The sequence below is a fragment of the Lissotriton vulgaris genome, chromosome 6 (assembly GCF_964263255.1).
Source record: "Lissotriton vulgaris chromosome 6, aLisVul1.2, whole genome shotgun sequence".
Classification (NCBI taxonomy): Eukaryota; Metazoa; Chordata; class Amphibia; order Caudata; family Salamandridae; genus Lissotriton; species Lissotriton vulgaris.
In genome coordinates this window covers 700,454,801-700,475,581 of record NC_141694.1, presented here as the reverse complement: position 1 = coordinate 700,475,581, position 20,781 = coordinate 700,454,801, and positions in this window count along the sequence as shown.

Here is a 20,781-nt window from a genome sequence, read left to right as displayed (position 1 = left end):
GGTCACTAAGCTGCAGTACGACACAGAAAGGAATCTTGTCGTTGTTATGGCCTCATTTATGAGGCCATGCGTCACTTTAACGCCACCGGTGCGTCACTTTTTGTGACGCACCTGTGCTGTAAAAAATGCACCTTATTCAGTCATATTTACAAAGTGACGCATCTAGGTAGATGCGTCACTTTGTAAGCCCCTGCACCACATTATACCTACGTCAGGTGTAATGTATGCAAAAGGGACGTATTGACGCAAGAAAGGGTCGCAGAGGTGACGCAGTGAAATCTATGAGATATCACTGCGTCACTTTTATGACGCTGTTGCGTCCAAATCTTACGCCTGTTTCACAGCAGGCGTAAGACTGATGCAGGCCCTTTCACATGGGGCCTGGCCCCATGTGAAAGGATGCATTGCTGGAGTTGCATCATTTTTGTGACACACTCCAGCAATGCATCACTTTTGCGCTTACAGATACGTCTGAAATACTGACGTATTTGTATGTACTTGCGACATAATACGTCATATATTTAATATGACACATGACTAGAAGACTGAAGGCCTCATTTATGAGGCCATGCGTCACTTTAACGCCACCGGTGCGTCACTTTTTGTGACGCACCAGTGCTGTAAAAAATGCACCTTATTCAGTCATATTTACAAGGTGACGCATCTCGGTAGATGCGTCACTTTGTAAGCCCCTGCGCCACATTATACCTACGTCAGGTGTAATGTATGCAAAAGGGGCGTATTGTCGCAAGAAAGGGTCGCAGAGGTGACGCAGTGAATAAACTGGGTTTTCCCCATGCTACGCTCGCCGGTCCGCTCCACGGTGCGCGTACCGGGCGCTCCCCCCCGCACAAATCAAAATTTTTTTTTTTGCCCCGCGGGGCCCTTTGATAGCCCCCACATCAAACCTACGGGGTCAGGGGGGGTCTACCCTGCCCCCTTATGGTCATTTCCCCCTTTGTTTTTGCCACCTCTTGTGCCTCGATCCTACCGAGACACAAGATGGCGGCCGCTCCGGACTGTTTCGAATGTTTACAAACACCCGAGAGCCAATCAGCTTTCCGTGCGCAAGTCGCGTAGCGCGGCCGGTGCGCTCCCCGGTGCGCGTACCGGGGCGCGCCTATAGATATATATATTGTTTTGAACCTAAATTACTCAAAAACCATTGGAGCACACATCTTGAGACATAGCAAAGGCACATCGGGCTACCAGTCCCTACAATTTTGCCAAGTTTGGTGCAAATCCATTCAGCCGTTCGGGCTAAAAGTGAGTTTGACCGCCCTATGGAAATTAACATGGAGAAAACACGTTTTGGGACCCCCCTTTTATCTCGGCCCCCGCTTGACGAATCCCCCCCACATTTTCAGGGAAAGAGCGGGCCACGAACTTTGAGAAATTCGCGAAGATTCGTCCACCGGCGCCAAAGTTATTCCCAATAGAATGTTGCGGATTTCCTATGGAAAGTAGATCCTAACTATAACTACCTACTGGAGACCGCCAGTAGGTAATATATGTATACATATATATATATATATATATATATATATATATATATATATATATATATCTTGCTCCGAGTACCCACAGGTAAGGTCGCACCCAGCAGCATGTGGCCAAAGGCATTTATTCGGGTAAAGGATAGCGCCATAGTCCAGCTCCTTTACAGTTCACATGTCGGAAGTAGTAGCCTGACGCGTTTCTGAGCTTTCGCTCTCATCAGAGGCACGACAAGGTGTTTGTGCTACTTAAGACACCCCCCAGCAGTCGATTGATTAACACCATCCAATTGGCTTCTCGAGTGCACGCACTGAGTGCTGGGTCTTGTAGTCCAATGTCTCAAGTACAGGTTCATGCACATTAATTCAACTGTTGCATTTGAAGCCCTCCAATGGGCCTCGGACTATGTGCCATCCATTGATCCCTCACACGCTGTTCCACCATGAGAGCTCGGCAGGATTCCGAGCCCCGTGGCCCCCTGTGTTCGCGGGGTAGTGCGGTCCTTCGCGGCTGGGCTGCCGCGTGTAACATCTTGCTCCGAGTACCCACAGGTAAGGTCGCACATATATATATATACTAGCAGCCCGTCCCGACGTTGTCCGGGTATGAATTGCTGCCTGCCAGTAGTATATTGTTTTGTAGGATTTCGTTTTGATAGCATTTCTTATCTGTGACAGACCTGTGAAACGCTTCGATTCACAGTGCACTGCTGATGCACTTAAGAGTGCGCGTTCAATAGTGTGTGAACTCGAGTTGCCCTACTTTATTTTTCCTTGAAATATCATATAGAGCGAACTCGACAACATGGCATGAGCACAATTTACATTACAGAAGAACACATTCATTTGTGGTTGGCACGAGGAGACAAAGTGATTTGCCTGGAATCACAGGATGTTGAGCTGATGCCGAGATTCGAACGTAGCTCCCCAACTCTAAAGTTCGCAAACCTAGAACTTGTGGCGGGAGGTGTGCCTAAAAGTGTATGTCGGTGCTGGCCATCAATGAGAGAGACCTGTGCATTTTTCAAATCGGTGGTGAAAAAATATGAGTATTTTGCTGGAGATGTGGGCCGCCGTGCCATCAATGTACTTACCCGGGGAGGATAAACACCCATTATTCAGCAACTTTCTTTCCGCATACCATCACTCCGCATACTTTCATTACGAAAGTACCATGACTCCGCAATGCCATTATAACGCATGGCATTACATTTTATATGCTTTTACCACCCATACATTTACAACGAAATTCGTTGTAAATGCATGAATGGTCAAAAGCATTTTTTTTTATGTTTGGATAAGGTAAGTATGGGTATAGGGGTATATGTTTTGGGGTACTGAGGTATATGTTTTGGGGTGTTTGGGTATTTTAAGGGTTCAGATATAGTTTTGGTTATGGGGTACAGGGGTAGTTTTAGGGTTTAGGGATAGGTATGGGTTTTGGGGTACAGGGGTATTTTTAGGGTTCAGGGCTAGGTTTGTGTTTTGGGGTATAGGGGTATTTTTAAGGTTCAGGGGTAGGTTTGGGTTTTGGGGTACAGGGGTATTTTAAGGGTTCAGGGCTAGGTTTGGGTTTTGGGGTACAGGGGTATTTTTAGGGTTCAGGGCTAGGTTTGGGTTTTGGGGTACATGGGTATTTTAAGGGTTCAGGGCTAGGTTTGGGTTATGGGGTACAGGGGTATTTTAGGGTTCTGGGGTAGGTTTGGTTTTTGGGGTATTTTTAGGATTTAGGTATAGGTTTGGGTTTTGGGGTACAGGGTATATTTATAGGGTTAAGATGGGTTAGTGTTTAAGGGTGTTGGGGTATTTTAAGGAGTAAGGGTGGGTTTTGATTATGGGGTGCAGGGGTATTTAAAGGGAGCAGGGTGGACACACGGAGCTGAAATGTACAGAACCTGGGAAGAAAAAACAATGAAATATATGACACCGCGCACGCCCCGCACACGCCCATACCCCCAGCACACAATATGATACATGGCATGAAGGGCAGAATGTAAAAACAACAGTTGATGGACAGAATGCAGAACAATGTCATACATTCACCCCAGTACAGAGATCTGGGCCTAAGCCATCATTTTTTTGGCACTCCACGCCCCCCCCCCACCAGTTCAGACACAGCCATGAGCAAGTCTGCCTTGACCATGTGCCTTGTGGAAACATTCAAGGTCGAACTGCCAAGCCATTTCTTTCATCAATTTCTGGCTATCAGCCGTCTTCAGCCAGGATAGCTTGACTCCAGTGGTGTGGAGAGCATGGGACTCACGACTCAGCATACCCATCCCACTCGGGGTGACGAATGCAAAAACAACAGTTGATGGACAGAATGCAGAACAATGTCATACATTCACCCCAGTACAGAGATCTGGGCCTAAATCCATCGTTTTTTTGCACTCCACACCACCCCAGTTCAGACATGGCCATATGCAAATCAGCCTCGACCCTGTGCCTCATGGGAACAGTCCACCCGAAGGGCGGAACATACCACACGCCCCCAGCATTTGTCACGCCCCCCAGCACAAGCCCACAGCACAACACAGACACGCCCACAAGGGACTACTTTGCTGGCATGGTTCTTTTACTTTTTAAATGTATATGGTGGGCGTCTGCCTAGCCTATGTCCTTCTGCTGCAACTGCCCTTTCCAACGCTGTATTGGGTGTTGCGATTGGTGGTGTACTTTTCGAGTTTACCTGGCTCAAAGGACACAGTTCTCTCTTTATAATAGTAGTATAGATATCAATCACAATCAGTCCTGTCGCAGAGGGAGCACTCTAAGTGCTCCCTCTGCGACAGGACTGATTGTGATTGGTATTTTACAAACAGAGGAGAGCCCGACATACTCACAATCATCTCCGGAAAATGCAACCGCGTCGGAAGCGCCAGTGATCTGCAGACACCGTGGATTAAAGTGGCGAGCAAAAACCTCCGAAGGCGAAGAGCTGATTGAACAAACAAACGTGCAGGATTCCTTTCACACCCACTGGTTGAGCGCCGGAGTGCTGGGTCGGAGGACGCGGACACGACCGGGAGTCTCCCAGGTGAGCAGAACTGTGTGTGAAAGTGAGACAATGCCGTATGTCGAAGTGAGGTTACAAAACTGAAAGTTCACTTGCAAGAGAACAGAAACGAACGAAACTCTTTCTATTACGTGGTTGACCTCGCTCGTTGGACAAGAGTACAAACACTGTTAATCAACGATATCCCGCAAGGGGAATTCATTGACGAACCACAACAAAAAATTGTGAAAAGTTGTTCGAACATACGCTTAACTAATTCGATCAAGAGAGCAAAAATAACACAAGCATTATTAAATCTCCTCAGTCACAATGGAGGAACGCGCTGCAAAAAGAATAACAGTCGCAGAAAGCCTGTTCCAAAAAGGCACAGAAAGACCGGATCTGAGGGAGGAAGCTAGAAAAGAACCGCAATCAATAACAATTACAGCCAAACAGCTCTTTACACAATTAGAGAAACTAATGCGAAAGGAAATATCAAGATCATGGGAAATAATTACTCTTGAAAAATATATTGAACACCAAATGGTTCCAAGAGGATTGCGAATCTTCACACTCCCAAACCACCCTGACACCAAACCTGAGATGCTAGTGGAATGGGGCGTTAACAATATGGATTGCTCACGCAACATGATGCTAATTATTATCAAGTATGCAAGAAAAGATGTGGAAGAATTCCACGATAAAATAAGGGAAATTGAAAATCAAATCCTAGCCCTCAAAGAAGACAGCGGAACCATTAAAAAATTACGGTCAGACATGGAAAAAAACTTAGACAAACACGAGGAGGAGGTTCAACTGAGGAAAAAAAGAAAATTTCGTAGAGACGAAGACGATTATGAATTTGGCACAATCCTGACATTTGCCAAAAAATATGACATTTATAAACAACAATGGAAATCACCGGGTGAGCCAATGACAACACCATCTTCGAGCGAACCTGAATCTGAGGTCAGTGATGGAGAACAACGTGCAAACAGAAACATCAGAAGGTTCTCTTTTTTAGACAAACTGACCCTGGTGTATCAGGAACAACAGGCACCGCAAGGAAAAACCAGAAACAGAAGTTATCAACCAACGAGACCCATGGGAAGGGGTACCTATCAATCAAGAGGACAAAACGCAAAACAAGGAGAGGAAGGAACAAAAGCAAGTGGATACAATCTGCGGAACCGCAAACCTTCCAAAAAATAAACAACAAAAAATCCAGTGAAAAAACATTGCCGAATCTAATAATCAACTTGTCCAGATATACACCTTCCGAAAATGAATGTAGACTTCTTAACAAAGGCCTATCATTTTGTCCTGAAATGCACCAAGACATTGTGGAAACAAAAATCGACCTCTACAAGTATGTGAGGAAACTCAAACTTCAAAAACACTTCATGAGATTCCCACATCAAAAGATGATATCACCAACATCCTCGATCGTAAACAGTCAGGAATCCAGTGACTCAGCAAGTGAAATCATTACAAGTGAAATCCCATGTCTACGCACAGCATACGAATTAGTAAACCAAACAGAGGCCTCTCAAGTGACTAATACGCAAATACTACAGGAAATGGACGTAACAACAGACAAGAGAAGACCGACAGAATTTAAAAACAAATCTAAGTTCTGTCCTATCATGAACCCTGGCAACAAAATTGATACATTCTATGAATTAGTATTGGCAGATTTGGAACAAATGAAACAAATTGAAAATACCAAAAAAGAAAACTTATCCAAATCAGAACGCCTTGCCATACAAACCTTAAAAGAAAACAATATGATTGAAATAAAACCAGCCGACAAGGGTGGGAATATAGTGATTATGGAGAATGCTGACTATGTGGAAGAAGCAATGCGACAACTAGGCAATACTAAAAATTATTGCTGTATAACCCAAGATCCGACACCAAGATTTAAGAATGAGCTAGGAATCAAATTAAATACTTGGAAAGAAGATGGCTTGATAACAGAGGAAGAAAATAAATTTCTTATGGTGGAATATCCAATCACGCCCACCATATATTTTCTTCCCAAAATCCATAAGACACTAAACAAACCCCCTGGGAGACCAATCATTTCCAGTTGTGGTAGTCTATATGAACATATGGCAAAATACGTGGACCATTTCCTATCCCCAATTGTACCAACCTTAAGTTCGTACATTAAAGACACTGGAGACTTTTTGCGTATTTTAATGGATACTGAATGGCAACCTACATACATGCTAGTAACTATCGATGTTATCTCATTATATACATCGATAGAACACAAGATAGGTATTAAAGCAGTACAATATTTCCTACAGCAGCGACCAGTGAAAGAACGTGATCATTCTAAAATGTTGATCGAAATGATCAAACTTTGTCTATACAACAATGTATTCCTTTTTAACAAGAAGGTTTACATGCAAAAGTGCGGTACCGCGATGGAAGTTTCCTTCTCTCCAAGCTATGCCAACCTCACGATGGGGTGGTGGGAGAGGAGCATAGCTTGGAGAGAAGAAAACGACCAACACATGGCCAATGTAGCGTTATGGCTACGCTACATTGACGATCTCTTCCTGCTGTGGAAGGGAACGAGATCTGATTTCCAAATATTCTTTGATGAATTAAATAACAACAAAGTAGGTTTAAAATTCACCTACAACATCAGCAATAAAGAGGTGGAATTCCTGGATACTAAAGTATATGTACATAACAACCAAATACAAACAACCACTTTCAGGAAGAAAACTGCTACCAACAGTATATTGCATGGACGAAGCTTTCATCCTGAGAAATTAAAGAAAAGCATCCCCTATGGGGAATTACTAAGAATGAGGAGAAACTGTTCGGAAGAAGGTGAAATGGAAAAGAACTTTAATGAAACGAAAGAGAGATTTCTACAACGCGGATACAAATACCAAGACATCATGCAAGGAGAAACGAAAGCCAGGAACAAAACAAGAGCTGAAACTCTATTGCCTAAACCGCTAGATATGAATACCAACGGAAAACACACAAAGACTGAACCTCCAAGGATGATCATTACATACAGTAAAGAAAGCTACAAAATACAAAAATTACTCAGCAAGTATTGGCATCTGATCCTAAAAGATCCGATATAGGTAAAAATATTGGAGAAAGACCCTTGCTAACCTACAGGAGAGCTCCCAACCTTGCGGATCACTTGGTACACAGCCATTATGAGGACAAAAAAATAAATAATTGGCTAACCAAAAAGAAAAAAGGATTTGTAAAATGCAGTACTTGCAAGGCCTGCAAGATAGGAAAAAACATGAAAGCAATAACAGATCCAACAAACAAGACTTATACAATCAGAGAGTACATAACTTGTGAAGCCAGCTTTGTAGTCTACATGCTACAATGTTACTGTGGTAAGAAGTACATTGGGAGCACCACTTGTGCTCTAAAAAAAAGAATTTTGGAGCACATCCGTGCCATACAAAACAAAGACTTTACCTATGCCATGGCGAAACACTTAACAACACATAACAACAAAACATGGAAGGACATTCAATTCTTGGGCATGGCTGCGATCCAACAACACGAACGTGGTGGAAACAGAAAATTAAAACTAAGGAGACTAGAATCGAAGCTAATCATGCGTTTCAAAACCAAACAACCGACAGGATTGAATGGGGACGAGGAACTCTACTTTCATCTCTAATTACGTGTACTCTCCAGACTGCTTCACAACCAAAAATTCAAATATCAGCCATTGAGATCCATATATTGATTGAAAGAACAATTGCTCCTTTCTTGATCGGTGCTATTGTAAATGTTGGTGTTTATTCAAAGGCAGTGGCAAGGGCACTCAGCCCGAGACATATAGACTGTAAGCACAGATTAACTAAGAACTAACCTACAGAGTTCAATTGTACAAAACGAACAAGCTCTATCTATGTGCACAGTTGAGTACACTGCCGATACACCGAACTAAAGTGCCACAAGGACATGCTGCTGACTAGCGGGCACTCAGCCGCGAGACGTAGAAAACATTATAAACAAATGACAATGTATATATGTAATAGCATAGTATAAATGCGAAAAAATGTCTTTGTGTAACAAACTACAGCCTAAAACTGCATGTCCCGGAATGCACTTTTAGATGCACAGATATAAATAAATGAAAGCAAAGTAGGACAACTGTGTAACACTGCCGTGAGAAGGAACCATCTGGTTCGAAACGCGTAGACTGTAACAGAGTGCTAAAATAAATTTAACTGCATCCAACGAGCGGAGTGCTGGATTCTTTTTCGTGTGTGGATATATATATATATATATATATATATATATATATATATATATATACATAAAGTTATAGTTATATTACTATATCTGAGAGTAATTCATAGAGTAAGAAAAAAGGTTGTGGGGGGCACCCCCTCCCCAATAGCAAGAAAAAGGGGACTTAGGGGGTTTCCCTATAATTGAAAAATAATATATACATGTATAAATATTAAAAGTGGGATCTGGGGAAGTCACTCTCCCAGAGTTAGGCATCTCGCCACAGACGCAGGATCAGCTCAAGTTAGACATCTTGAAACAGCAACAGGGCCTAGAAAAGGAAAAAGAAGCTGTAAAACCAGAGGAAGGACTTGCAAGGGAAATAAGAGACAGAGAAGACAGACACCAAAACAAGATAGGGAAACAGTAAGGAAGGACTATTGCTTCCCCACGAAACGGTGAGAGTCAGGATGTGACTGCCAGTTGGCACATTAGTCACAAAGGATAAATGGTGGAGACAACAGATCGGAGAGAGGGAAATGGCATAGAAAGATACACAAGAGGAAACACACCTCGAGACACAGGTAACCAAGAGGGACAAAGTGCCAATGAAGTGGAAGAAAATGCTCCCAAGAGTGACACAGATGAGTGGACCCAAAAATGGTAGTTCCCAGGCTTCCCCAATAAAAGAGGCAAGGATTCCCTCCATGCCATGGCTCTAGGCTAGTGTACGGGTGAAATGGGGAGAGGGAGAAGAGGGATAAAGCCAGAGGTTGGACAAGCCATCAGGAATGGGAAGGAGAAAAAGCAGCAGGCAACACATTAAAGGGCTTGAAGATAACCTAGAGCACTTTTAATAGTGAAAGCCTGAAATGTTTAAAGATTGCTCTAAAAGAGACAATGAGAACATAAATCTAAAAGTAAAAGGTTTTTAAACTGCAGCATTGTTTTTTTTAGTTGAGCCATGAGAAATTATTTACAAAAGGGCAGAATGTCAAAAGACAACATGAAACTTAAAGACATTGTTTCAATAAAGATGAACAGATGCAAAGAAGAAATAAATCATAGAAAGAAAAGCAAAGTTACTCACAGCTAAGAAATACGCCTAAAAGATAAGAAAAACGGGATTGTTTAGTTTTCTTTATTTAAATGTCAACTTTATTTGCTTAATTTTCATATACTTGCCTAAGTTCTCTTTGAGAAACACTCTTGTCACTAGGGTCAACAACTATGGAACACCATCCTGAAGAGGGCATAGGAATTTGTGAGACTTTATTTGAACAAGATTATCATGAGTTATAAAAAAACGTTCTTTTATATCGGAACAATAATAATATAAGAAGTCATATGAATTCTTTCCGCAATTCTGCCTATTGTTATAATATTTACACCCAATCAACCTACTGCTACAAAATTGGTGTCAGAAGTGGGATATTAAGCCTTCCTCTGTAGCAGCATTAATGCAGTAATTGGCAGAAGCACAGAAGAACTTACAGTGGGCTTTGGTGTGCTTTATATGCACTCCCCAGCAGCGGAGGACAAATCTACAACAAACTAACCAACCCTAAGAGGAACAAATAGCACAAGCAACTGTCACTCAACATACAGGGGTAACTAAGATAGCAGAGGCTGGTAGCACTTCAGAAATATCCAGTGGGAGGGTATCCCAGAACCTGCGGGCACTAGAGAGTTAGGGCCAATACATTGCCTCTTAATTATCAGGTAGCTGCTTATCAAGCCAAGTTCCAGGGAGCATAACATAAGCATGAGCGATTCTATACAGATTCGGAATTGACACTGGAATTTATTGCTTGAGATTCAGGAAGGAAAACTGGGTAGCTGGGAAGATACATTGAGCCCTGTTTTAAAGGTTTCAAGACTGGGATAAGTGGTTGAACCCGGACTCTCTTCTTAGGAGGAGATAATAGATGAACACCTGCCTAGAATCTATGTATCCTGGTGGACATAATATGCAGAAATGGGTTCACCAAAATAACTAAGGTGACCAGGCGTCCTGGATATGCCAAGACAGTCTTGGTTTTTTACTTTCTGTTATGGCGAATTTTGATTGATTTAGCTCACGTCACGGTTTTTAGATAGGATTGACCTTAAAAAAGAGGGAGGGAGGTTTTTTTATGTGCTCAAAGGCAGGACTAGTATGCAACTCTTATTGGAACACAATTTAATGAACACCCATAATGCTGGGTTTAAAAGTTGCTTTTAATTTAGTTCCTTAGTGCCTCGTTCTCCATGCTTCTATGTTGATGCGTGACGTCATTGAAGTCATTTTGGGAGCCTTGTCCCTTTTCTATGTTTGCTAAGATTCCCGGTTTGTGGTTTTCAAAATTTGGTCACCCTAAAAATAACGGCATCAAATTAACTGCTCCTATCAATTTTGCATTTGCTTTCTCCATGGCACAGGATTGGAGGGTTAAGCCAGAGGAAATACATACTAGTAAAAAGATAAACTTCGCTGGGAAAAGTTTTCTCTAAGAAAACCAGGACTAGCCCTCACCAGATCCTGAGCTTCTGCTAATGTACCCCAGGGAGCAAATGTTTTTTCTTCAGAGAATGGGGACACACAGCTGTTTTCTGTCAATGAACGAAAGAGGAAGAGCTTATGGAAGCTGGAAACATAAACTACACTTGTGAATCTCCAACATCCTTCGATGCTGCCTGCAACAACACAGTCTAGCTGATGCTAACAATCCATCATACAAAGTCAGTTTGTAACAGCTGAACCAATATACCCTTGAAAGAGTGCAATAATTAAGTGCATAAGTGAAAACCATGGTATCCAGTGATTCAGGTGATAGTAGATAAAGGAAAAGATCACAGTGCTGTTAAAGTTGGGAGCAGATCCCGGTCACGTTGAGTCTTTTATCATTGGGAATGATAACAGTTTTTTGATGGGTGCCCTTACCCAAGAAGACTCGCTGTTAGAGGATGCTCCTTTTCCCAAAAACTATTTCCTAAGCCTGAAACTACGACTCGGAAATCGAAAGGGGAAAGGAGACTAGAGTGGGAAAAAGGAGCTATTTGGACAAATAACTCTGTGTTGATTAACATGGGAAGGAGACATTAGGGCTGCTCAGAGAAAAGAACATATTCTAAGTGAAGGCTGATCAAGTGAGTTAGAAAGAAAATGATAACCAGCTAGGACCATATTACTTTTATAAAAAGGATGGAGCGTTAAATAGAAAAAAAATGGAAACAATCTGGCTCACCCAAAAGTAATATTACAACCAAGGCACTAAACTCGGGGAGTTTAACCCCGGAGACTGGGTTCTACTTCTGTTGCCATCAAATGAAAATAAGATGTTGGATGTATTACAAGCTCCATACAGAGTACTAAAAAAGGACCAGCAAAGTAAGATGTCAAATAGAGTTATCTGAAAAGATAAAGCAGAGCTAAATATTTCAGTTAAACCTGCTAAAAACAAATGGAGAAGATGTCATATTTCACCAGTGATTACGCTAGTTGAAAAATACTTCCATCATAAACAAAGATATAAATATTGTAATCACCTACGAGGATAACCAGAAAAATTATATGATACAATTAGTTCACTCCTTTCCAAGGCTACTTTCAGGTGATCCAAGGAGATTACATTTAACAGCCGGGATATGTAGTGGGACAATTGTCACACAGCCAGGAAATGTAGTGAGACAAAAACCTTACCATATACCCTCCACCCGTAGAATGGCCATACAAGAGGAAATTAAAAAGATGCCTCAGCCGGAGTGATAGAATTAATAAGTATCCCGTGCCAACAAATGATTAAATGACTGAACAGTTGGGGGATACTCAAATTATAACAACGTTGGACCTGACAAAAGGATATTAGCAGATCTCATTACACCCTTCAGACAAGGAGAAGACAGTCTTCTCTACACTTGATGGTCTATTTCAGTTTACTCTACTTCCTTTCAGGTTGCATAGTGCTCCTATCACCTTCCAGAGATGTGATAATTTTTTGCGGCCATCACAAAACGGTTATGCCTTTGCATAACTAGATGATACCATAATGTATACCAAGTGTTCGAAAGATCGTCTTACTCATTTGCAAACATACAGGAAGTAATGTTGACTGTTTTGCTGCACAAATGACAAAATGACCGGCAATTGCAGCTGAATAGGAAGAGAGGGCCATGAACATAAAGATACTCGAAGTCATAGAAAGACATTGAGAGTCAGCTTATGAGACTCATCAGCGGACTGGATTTCTGACACCCTTCAAATGCAAAGGGAGAATGTCATGGCAGGCCAATGCAGATGTTACAACCTGCAAGCTCTCAGAAAGAGATCCAAAAGCTGAAAAGCAAGCGAGCAAAAACGCAAGCGAGCAAAACAAGATGGCCACCTCCCGGTGAGCACCGTTTTGTGAAGCCCAATTTTAGCCAAATTACGCTGAATTTTTTGACAGAAATCTTCACAAAATGATGTAGCTGTCTTCCGAAGCTCTTACCCGTTACTGTGAGGCTTTTCAAGGATTTTGTTTTGATGGAAGTGGCTTTCCATCCCTCCTGCTCCTTCACCCTGCTCTGCATTGAGATACTGCCCAGCTTGTCTGTCAGGGGGGGTGGAGTAACTTTTCAAGAGAGGGCCTGGCTTTGGCCTAACCACTCCCACAGTCTGTTGTAGCTGCTGCACCAGTCGTTTTTAAAGCATTTTCTGTCAGCAATAATCTCCTTTTCCTTATTTCTGCATTTCTCTGCATCATTAATTTTTAATAAAGGAAAATGGAAAATAAAAATGCACAATTACCTCATAATAAAAGAAACACCAGGTTTCTCCACCTCCAGTTAAATCTAAAGTGGTGGAGTCAAGTGAACCCTCCTTGACGTTAATTCTTGACGAAATTCAGGCACTTCTGCTAACACAGATACAATTGCATCAGAGATTAAACATTTGCGCAAAGACATGGCTAGTATGTCAATGAAAGTTCCTATAATTCAATTAAAATACAAGACAATAAAGTTAAAATCAACACTTTCACTCCACTTGTGGCGAAAATCTCTCCTATGTCTGACCTCCTTCTGGATTTGGAAAACCGTAACAGACAATATAATTTGCACATTTTCAATTTACCAGAGGATGTTGAAGGTTCCAATCGCAGATTATATTTAGAGAATCAGAGAGAGAGAAATTTTTATTGTATATAGTTAGAATATATATATATATATAGAATCTGATTCCTGGCCTTCTGAACATTAAGTTTCCAGAAAAATGGCGCACAGGATTCCATTGCATCATAATCCTCACAACACAAAGCCTCAACAAATGATTTCTAAAGTTCTTCGCCATCATCATTTGGTTGTGATAAGAAAAGCAGCACAAGAAATTTGGTCCTTGATGGTCAATAGAAGTAAAATTTGTATCCACCAAGACTTTGCTAAAGATACTGTTTCAATTTGCACAAAATTTACTGCTCTTTGTCCTCAACTCAGAAGTCATGGATTTAAATATGGTCTTTTTGACCCGTCAACAATGCGCATTTGGAAAGACAATTTTTCTAAATTCTTCCATCGACCTTAAGATTTAAGATTGTTCCTGGATCAACATTCGCAGCACTTCATGGATACTCATGACTCAGCAACTTAAATATCAGTTTTATGCATATTTCTGACAAATTTATGGGTTATATTCACATGGGGCTCCAACGGTTTCAGTCATTCTTGTAAAGTGTGTGTGAGTTTCATTCCTGTTATTAATGATGAATGTTTGTCTTTTTTCTATGTTTTGTTTGTTTTCTCTTTCACCTACTCTCTCTTTCCCCCTGTTTTGGAGCTACTATTTTTCTCACTCTCTCTCTTTACCCTTTTCTCCTCTTCTTGATCTTTTTTTTTCTTTCATTTTCACTATGGCTAGTATTCATAATATTAAGATAGTCTCTTTAAATGTTAAGGGGTTACGTCATCCTGTTAATCGTACTAAAATGTTAGATTATTTGGGTAGTTGCAAAGCGGATATTTGTTTTATACAAGCAACACATAATGATGACAAAATCTTAGATTATATGAAAAAAATGGGTTGATAGTATTGTAGTATCTTATTCAAAACAAATGGTGTTGCTATCCTTTTTGCAAAAAAACTACATTGTCAAATTTTGAGTACATTTTCAGATACAGATGGAGGATATGTTATAGTTAAAATTAAAGTTCACGATTCGGTTATGTTTTTACTAAATGTTTATCGCCCTACTGCTGATGATCTGATTTTCTGGTCTACTCTGACAACTGAAGTTCTCAAGTTGAGTAAAGATCCTCTCATAGTTGGAGGAGATTTTAATATTATATCTGATCCCTTATTAGCTAGATTATCACTTACAAAATTTAGACCTCCTAAAGCTTTTTTTGCTTTTAAATCATTTCTACAAACAACAAAGCTAGTTGATAATTGGCGTTTACACTTTTCCACTGTAAAAATGTTTACATTTTGTTCTAACCCATACAATTTTCATTCTAGGCTTGGGTATCTATTAATTTCTAGACAACTAATTAACTCTGTGGTCACTCTTATTATTGGTAATATTGATATTTCGGATAATGCCTTCATTTATTTTATTTTGAACTTAAATTCTAATGTTATGTCGCAATCAGATGGCGAATGAATGCTAGTATTGTTCTTAATGAACAAAATAAACCTAAACTCTTAATTGCTATTCATGATTACTTTCTTCTTAACCCAGAAGGCTCTACATCTTCTATGGTGAATAGATGGGACGCCTTTACAGCTTATATAAGAGGTGCTAGTATTTGTCTTATGGCATATGAAAATATAACTTTTATTGCAAATATTAAACATTTGGGTAAACAAATCGCAAAATATGAGAGACTTTTCAACTTAGATATGAGTTTAACTCAATCCTTAACAGAAGAGCTGGTATTCAGCTTTCAAATTCTAAAGCCAAATTTGGGTTTAATGCTAACAGATCCGGAAGACTTTTAGCCAATTATTTACACATTAAAAAAGATAAAACACAAATAAATTCAATTCATGGCTCTAATGGTAAAATTGCTTTATCCTAAAATGATATTGTTAATGAATTTCTGGATTTTTATACTACTCTACATAACAAACCAAACTTTGACGATACCTCTTTAATTGATTTTTTTTAACAAGATGTGGTTTACCTAAGATTTCCCAATCAGATAAAATTCAACTTGATTCGCCTATTACTCAAGATGAAATTTTATTAGCCATAAAATCTCTTAGAAAAAATAAGTGCCCTGGTCCTGATGGTATTCCAGTGGAGTTTTATAAAGAATTTCAACTACAGCTTATTCCTCATTTACTTCAACTTTTTACCTTTTTTGGTTCTACGTGAATTACTACAGGTTCTTTTACTGTGGCTTTAATTGTTGTACTACCCAAACCTAATAAAGACCGTACACTTGTGTCAAATTATCATCCAATTTCTTCAATAAACCAATTGTGTAAACAGTATGCAAAAATACTTGCTTCTAGATTATCCTCTGTGTTAGAATCTATTATTCATCCAGATCAATCTGGTTTTATGAACAATAGATATTCTGTCGATAATACTAGAACTTTGTTGCATGTTATTGAGCAAGGATCCACTCTATCTCTACCATCAGGAAATCTCGTATTAGAAGCTGAAAAACCTTTTGATAAAATTCACTGGCAATTTTTATTTCGTACTTTACTATCACTTAATTTTGGAGACATGTTTATCCGTATGATTTCTGCCTTATACTCTGCTCCTACTGCTCGTTTATTTATTAATAGGGCCAAATTTCAAATCAATTTTCTTTTTTCAGAGGTACAAGAATAAGGATGTCCCCTTTCCCCGCTTTTGTTTCTTCTCTGTATCGAACCCTTACTTGTTTCTATAGGAAAATGTGATAATATTTCGGAAATCAATATCAAGGAAGTTATTATTAAAACTTTAGCATATGCTGATGATGTACTTTTATTTATTAGTGATCCTTTATCCTCTTTCCCTTCCCAATTAGAAATTATTTCGTTTTATTCCACAGTTTCTGGATATAAGTTAAATACTAATGAAACAGAATGTTTTCCTTTAATTATTTATTGTACTCCCGATATGCTACTCAAGAATGAAATCATTTGGCAAAAAGATTCATTGAATTATCTTGGTATTGTGTTCTCTTCATCTATGAAATCAACAATATCGCTGAACTGTGACTCCATCTTTAATTAAATTAAAGATAAAATATCCAAATGGTCTTCACTTCATCTTTCATGGTGGTGTAGAATGGATTCTATAAAAATGACTATTGTACCAAAAATGTTTTATACCCTAGCCATGATTCCCACTAAATTTCCTTTAAAGTTTTTATAAAGCTGTAGATGCACTCCTCCCCAAATTTCTTTGGAATAATAAGTCATCTCGTATCAGTTATAAACAATTAAAAATTTCCAAATGTAATGCGGGCTTTGGATTACCAGACTTTTTTCATTATCACAAAACTTTTATTTTAAAACAAATCTCTCTTTGGTTTAACAATTCTTTTTTGAGTAATCCTCCTATTTGTCTTCTTATTGAAAAAACTTTAATAGAACATTTTCCATTACCCACTTTGCTAACTATGTCTAATAAATCTCTATTTTTTAATAAATCTGTTATTTTAAAGTAAACTAAACTAATTTCAAATGATTTGGATTAATCTTTCAATCACCTATATCCACTCCCGAAGATATGTCATAATGGTATAACCCAATCATAAAACTTAATAAAAATGGTAGAGTTTGGTATTTATGGATTAAAGCTGGTATTTTCATTCTTCAGGATGTTTATTACAATAATGCTTTTTTATCACTTGAAGCTTTACAAACAAAATTTCTTTTACCTCCCTCTCATTTTTTCAAATATGAATTATTATGTAATTCTATTTTAGATTAATTTCCTCATAATATTCCCTCTAATGTTAAATCAGACCTATCAATTTATATTCAAATGGTTTCCACTCTACCTCATGGTGTTTCTATATTATATCAAAAATGTCCATCTCTCAAGGAACCAACATTAATGTGATCTCAACTTTTTGGAATAATGAACTTTCAACCTCCTTCTCTATTGATACATGGAAAGTTATTTGGCTTAACAGTATTTCTAGTTGGTTACCTCTTTCGCTCTATCAAACTAACTCATATATTTTATATAACTGTTTATGGACTCCATTACGTTTATTTCAAGCTAAACTTGTTGGCACTGTAATTTACATACTGGTTCATAACAACATATGCTTTATGATTGTCCTTTTGTTTTTACATTTTGGATCGAAGTTTGGGATATTATAAAAAAGATATTTAATATTCATGATGATGTTTCATTCATACTGTTAATCTGCAAATCTGTTGTTCTTTCGCAAAAAGTAAATGATTTAGAAGGTAAGTTTTTCAATTGTTTGTTATCAGCAGCTTTGAAATCCATTACAACATGTTGGAAAGATGTTTCATTATTATCTGTTCACGTTTAGTGGTCATGGGTTATTTTTTACTAGAAGGGGAGCTTAGTTATCTTTGAATGGCATCAATCCTAATTCTAATTCTTATCACTCTTTTTGGAAACCTGTTGATATCTATTATCTTCTTAAATATGTATTTATTTCTAGTTATTATTGCTATTATATTAGTCCAGTTTTCACGTTATAGTAGCTCTATTTCATCATTATTATAATATATTTATAGATGCTTCCTCTCCCTCTCCTCCCTTTTGTTTTCTAGGAAAATTATATTTACTGTTTTACCTATTGTAATTTAATGCTGTTCTCATTATCTCTCTATTGTAATTTGGTATGTTTCAGTACTATTTTTGTATTGTCTCTTGTTATTGTTTAATATGAAAACTCAATAAACCATTTTGAACTCAGAAAGAGATCTAAGAAACTGAAATATGGCCCTATCACGATAGTTCTCTTAAAGATTAAGACATAAGAGATAAAATACTGGCGGAAGCTCATAGAAAGGGCAAGAGCAAAATAGGACACAGCCCAATTCACGTTTTTCCAGTCACGTCTCAGTCTATAGAATAAAGGAGGGCAAAGGAGCCATTGAAGAATGAATAGATGGCACTAGAACAGGGGCTGCGAATCAAGGAAAAAGAAAGAGAGGTCTGGAAAAGGAAGACTTGGCCTCCTGTCTTTGCTGTAATCAACCAAAAAGAGTCCCCCTGTGCTATTATTGACTATATTTCTACTCTATTTAAGGAAAACAGAATGTTTTCTCATAATCACCCTCACCCACCAAGAGTACCCATGGTGGCATGCTTCATCATCGGGTTCTTCCGTCCCGCTGCAGAACGGGGCATGCTACTACCAACCGAGACGTGGGAGCACTTGTTGTGAATACTATGAAGAGTTTGATGGTATAGGAGTGGGAGGGTCAAGGTAAAATATAAAAATACCTGGCTTGGTTAGGAACAATAGAAAAAAATTTATTCAGCCCTCCTGCTGGTATGGTTAAAAAGGGGGCGCTTTTGAGAGGCAAACAATGTGTCTGTAGCTCAAGGTCTACATGTTTCAAGCTTGTACCCCAAGGCCTTTCTTCAGGACCACAAGAATGATCCCTGTAACCACTCCTAGTGTTGGACGACTTTGAGAAAAATGATTTTAGTCTATGTGTTTGATACCAGAATAAATATGTGATACGATCCTCAATTGACAATCTTATTTTCTTTAGATAAGTTATCGCCACAATTATGGCCCCATGAGCTATGCGGGAGAAGAGGTGCTTGTAGTCAATCCATTATCAAAGCTGCTCCCTGGCTTACTGTTGCTTACTGTAGCTGTGGCTAGACGGATGCAGTGTTCGACATAAAACAATGACAATAAATGTGTTATTCACATTACCTAAACGCTGGCTAGACCGCTAGAAGGGTTGAACCTGAAATGTGTGCTCTTTAACAATCATTTCTGAAGTTTGCAGTTCTGAAGAGTGTCAACTCCAAAAACAGATAATCTTATCTTACTTTATTTGTTGCTTCTGTTAGAGGTTTGCCCTTTGCCCGCAGCTCACAAGAGTCACAATGACCAGCACAACCACAAGGGGAGTTGGAGAGTTGAGACTCTTGTTGAGTCAATGTGAAGACTCAGTCAATCTCACTCTCCCACGACCTCATCTTCCCCACCGCCCGCTCAAAGTCCGACTCTCCAACTCAGTCAGAGAGTGACAGTTATGTGAAGTAAGTCACGAATGGCCTGCACCAGAACTTGTGTTGATTTTAGTCAATCAGTCTTGAGTCTTGACACCTAGCACCCACACAGCAGGCACAAGTCTGACTCTACTCTGACTCTGAGGCCCAACCCGCATCAGCGTGTCTTTTACTGCTACGTAGGGGCTGTTCACTAATTTTTGCCAGGGCCGTCATCATCGGTAGTGCTTTCCTGCACTACCGATTGACGGACCTGGGACCCGGTTAGTGTTTTTAAACACAGTGCTAGGGTAGGGTGCAGCAGATGTACGCTTGCACTTACACACACGTGCTGCTAGCTGCAGCACGTGCAGTTGGTCACTGCCAATAATGCCCAGTCATGCTGCGCATGCTTTATGCTCATTCGCTCAGCTGCCTGGCCCAGGCCCACAGCAGATACAAACAATGTATCAAATCAAGGACTGCGCCGGCCGAATCAGCCAGGGTCACCATTACATAGAGTGAGACGAGTTCCATCCCCACCCAGGCCCAGCTAGTAGGCCATGATGATGTTTCTACAGGCAGAGCTTCCGCACAGCAGTGAAATCAAGTGCTGTTCACTCTGTGACTGATTTTATGCCATCAGAGCGCTTGCCAAGGCTGACAAACAGCAGGGGTTGCAAGCAAAGTGGCAGGGTTCGCAACGAGTAGCTTCGGGGTCACTGTTGCGACTCCTGGCAACCCCTAATTAACGTCTATAAAGGTGGACCTGAAACTGAATCCATCTAGTGGGAATATTTATTTTATAGACATTTAAAAAGAAATGATCACGACATCATGAATAATTCTTGTGAATGGGCACCACCTGCCGCAGGGCTATGAAATGTGTTTGGGAAGCTTTAATCACAGCAGAGTTAACAATAGCCTTTTG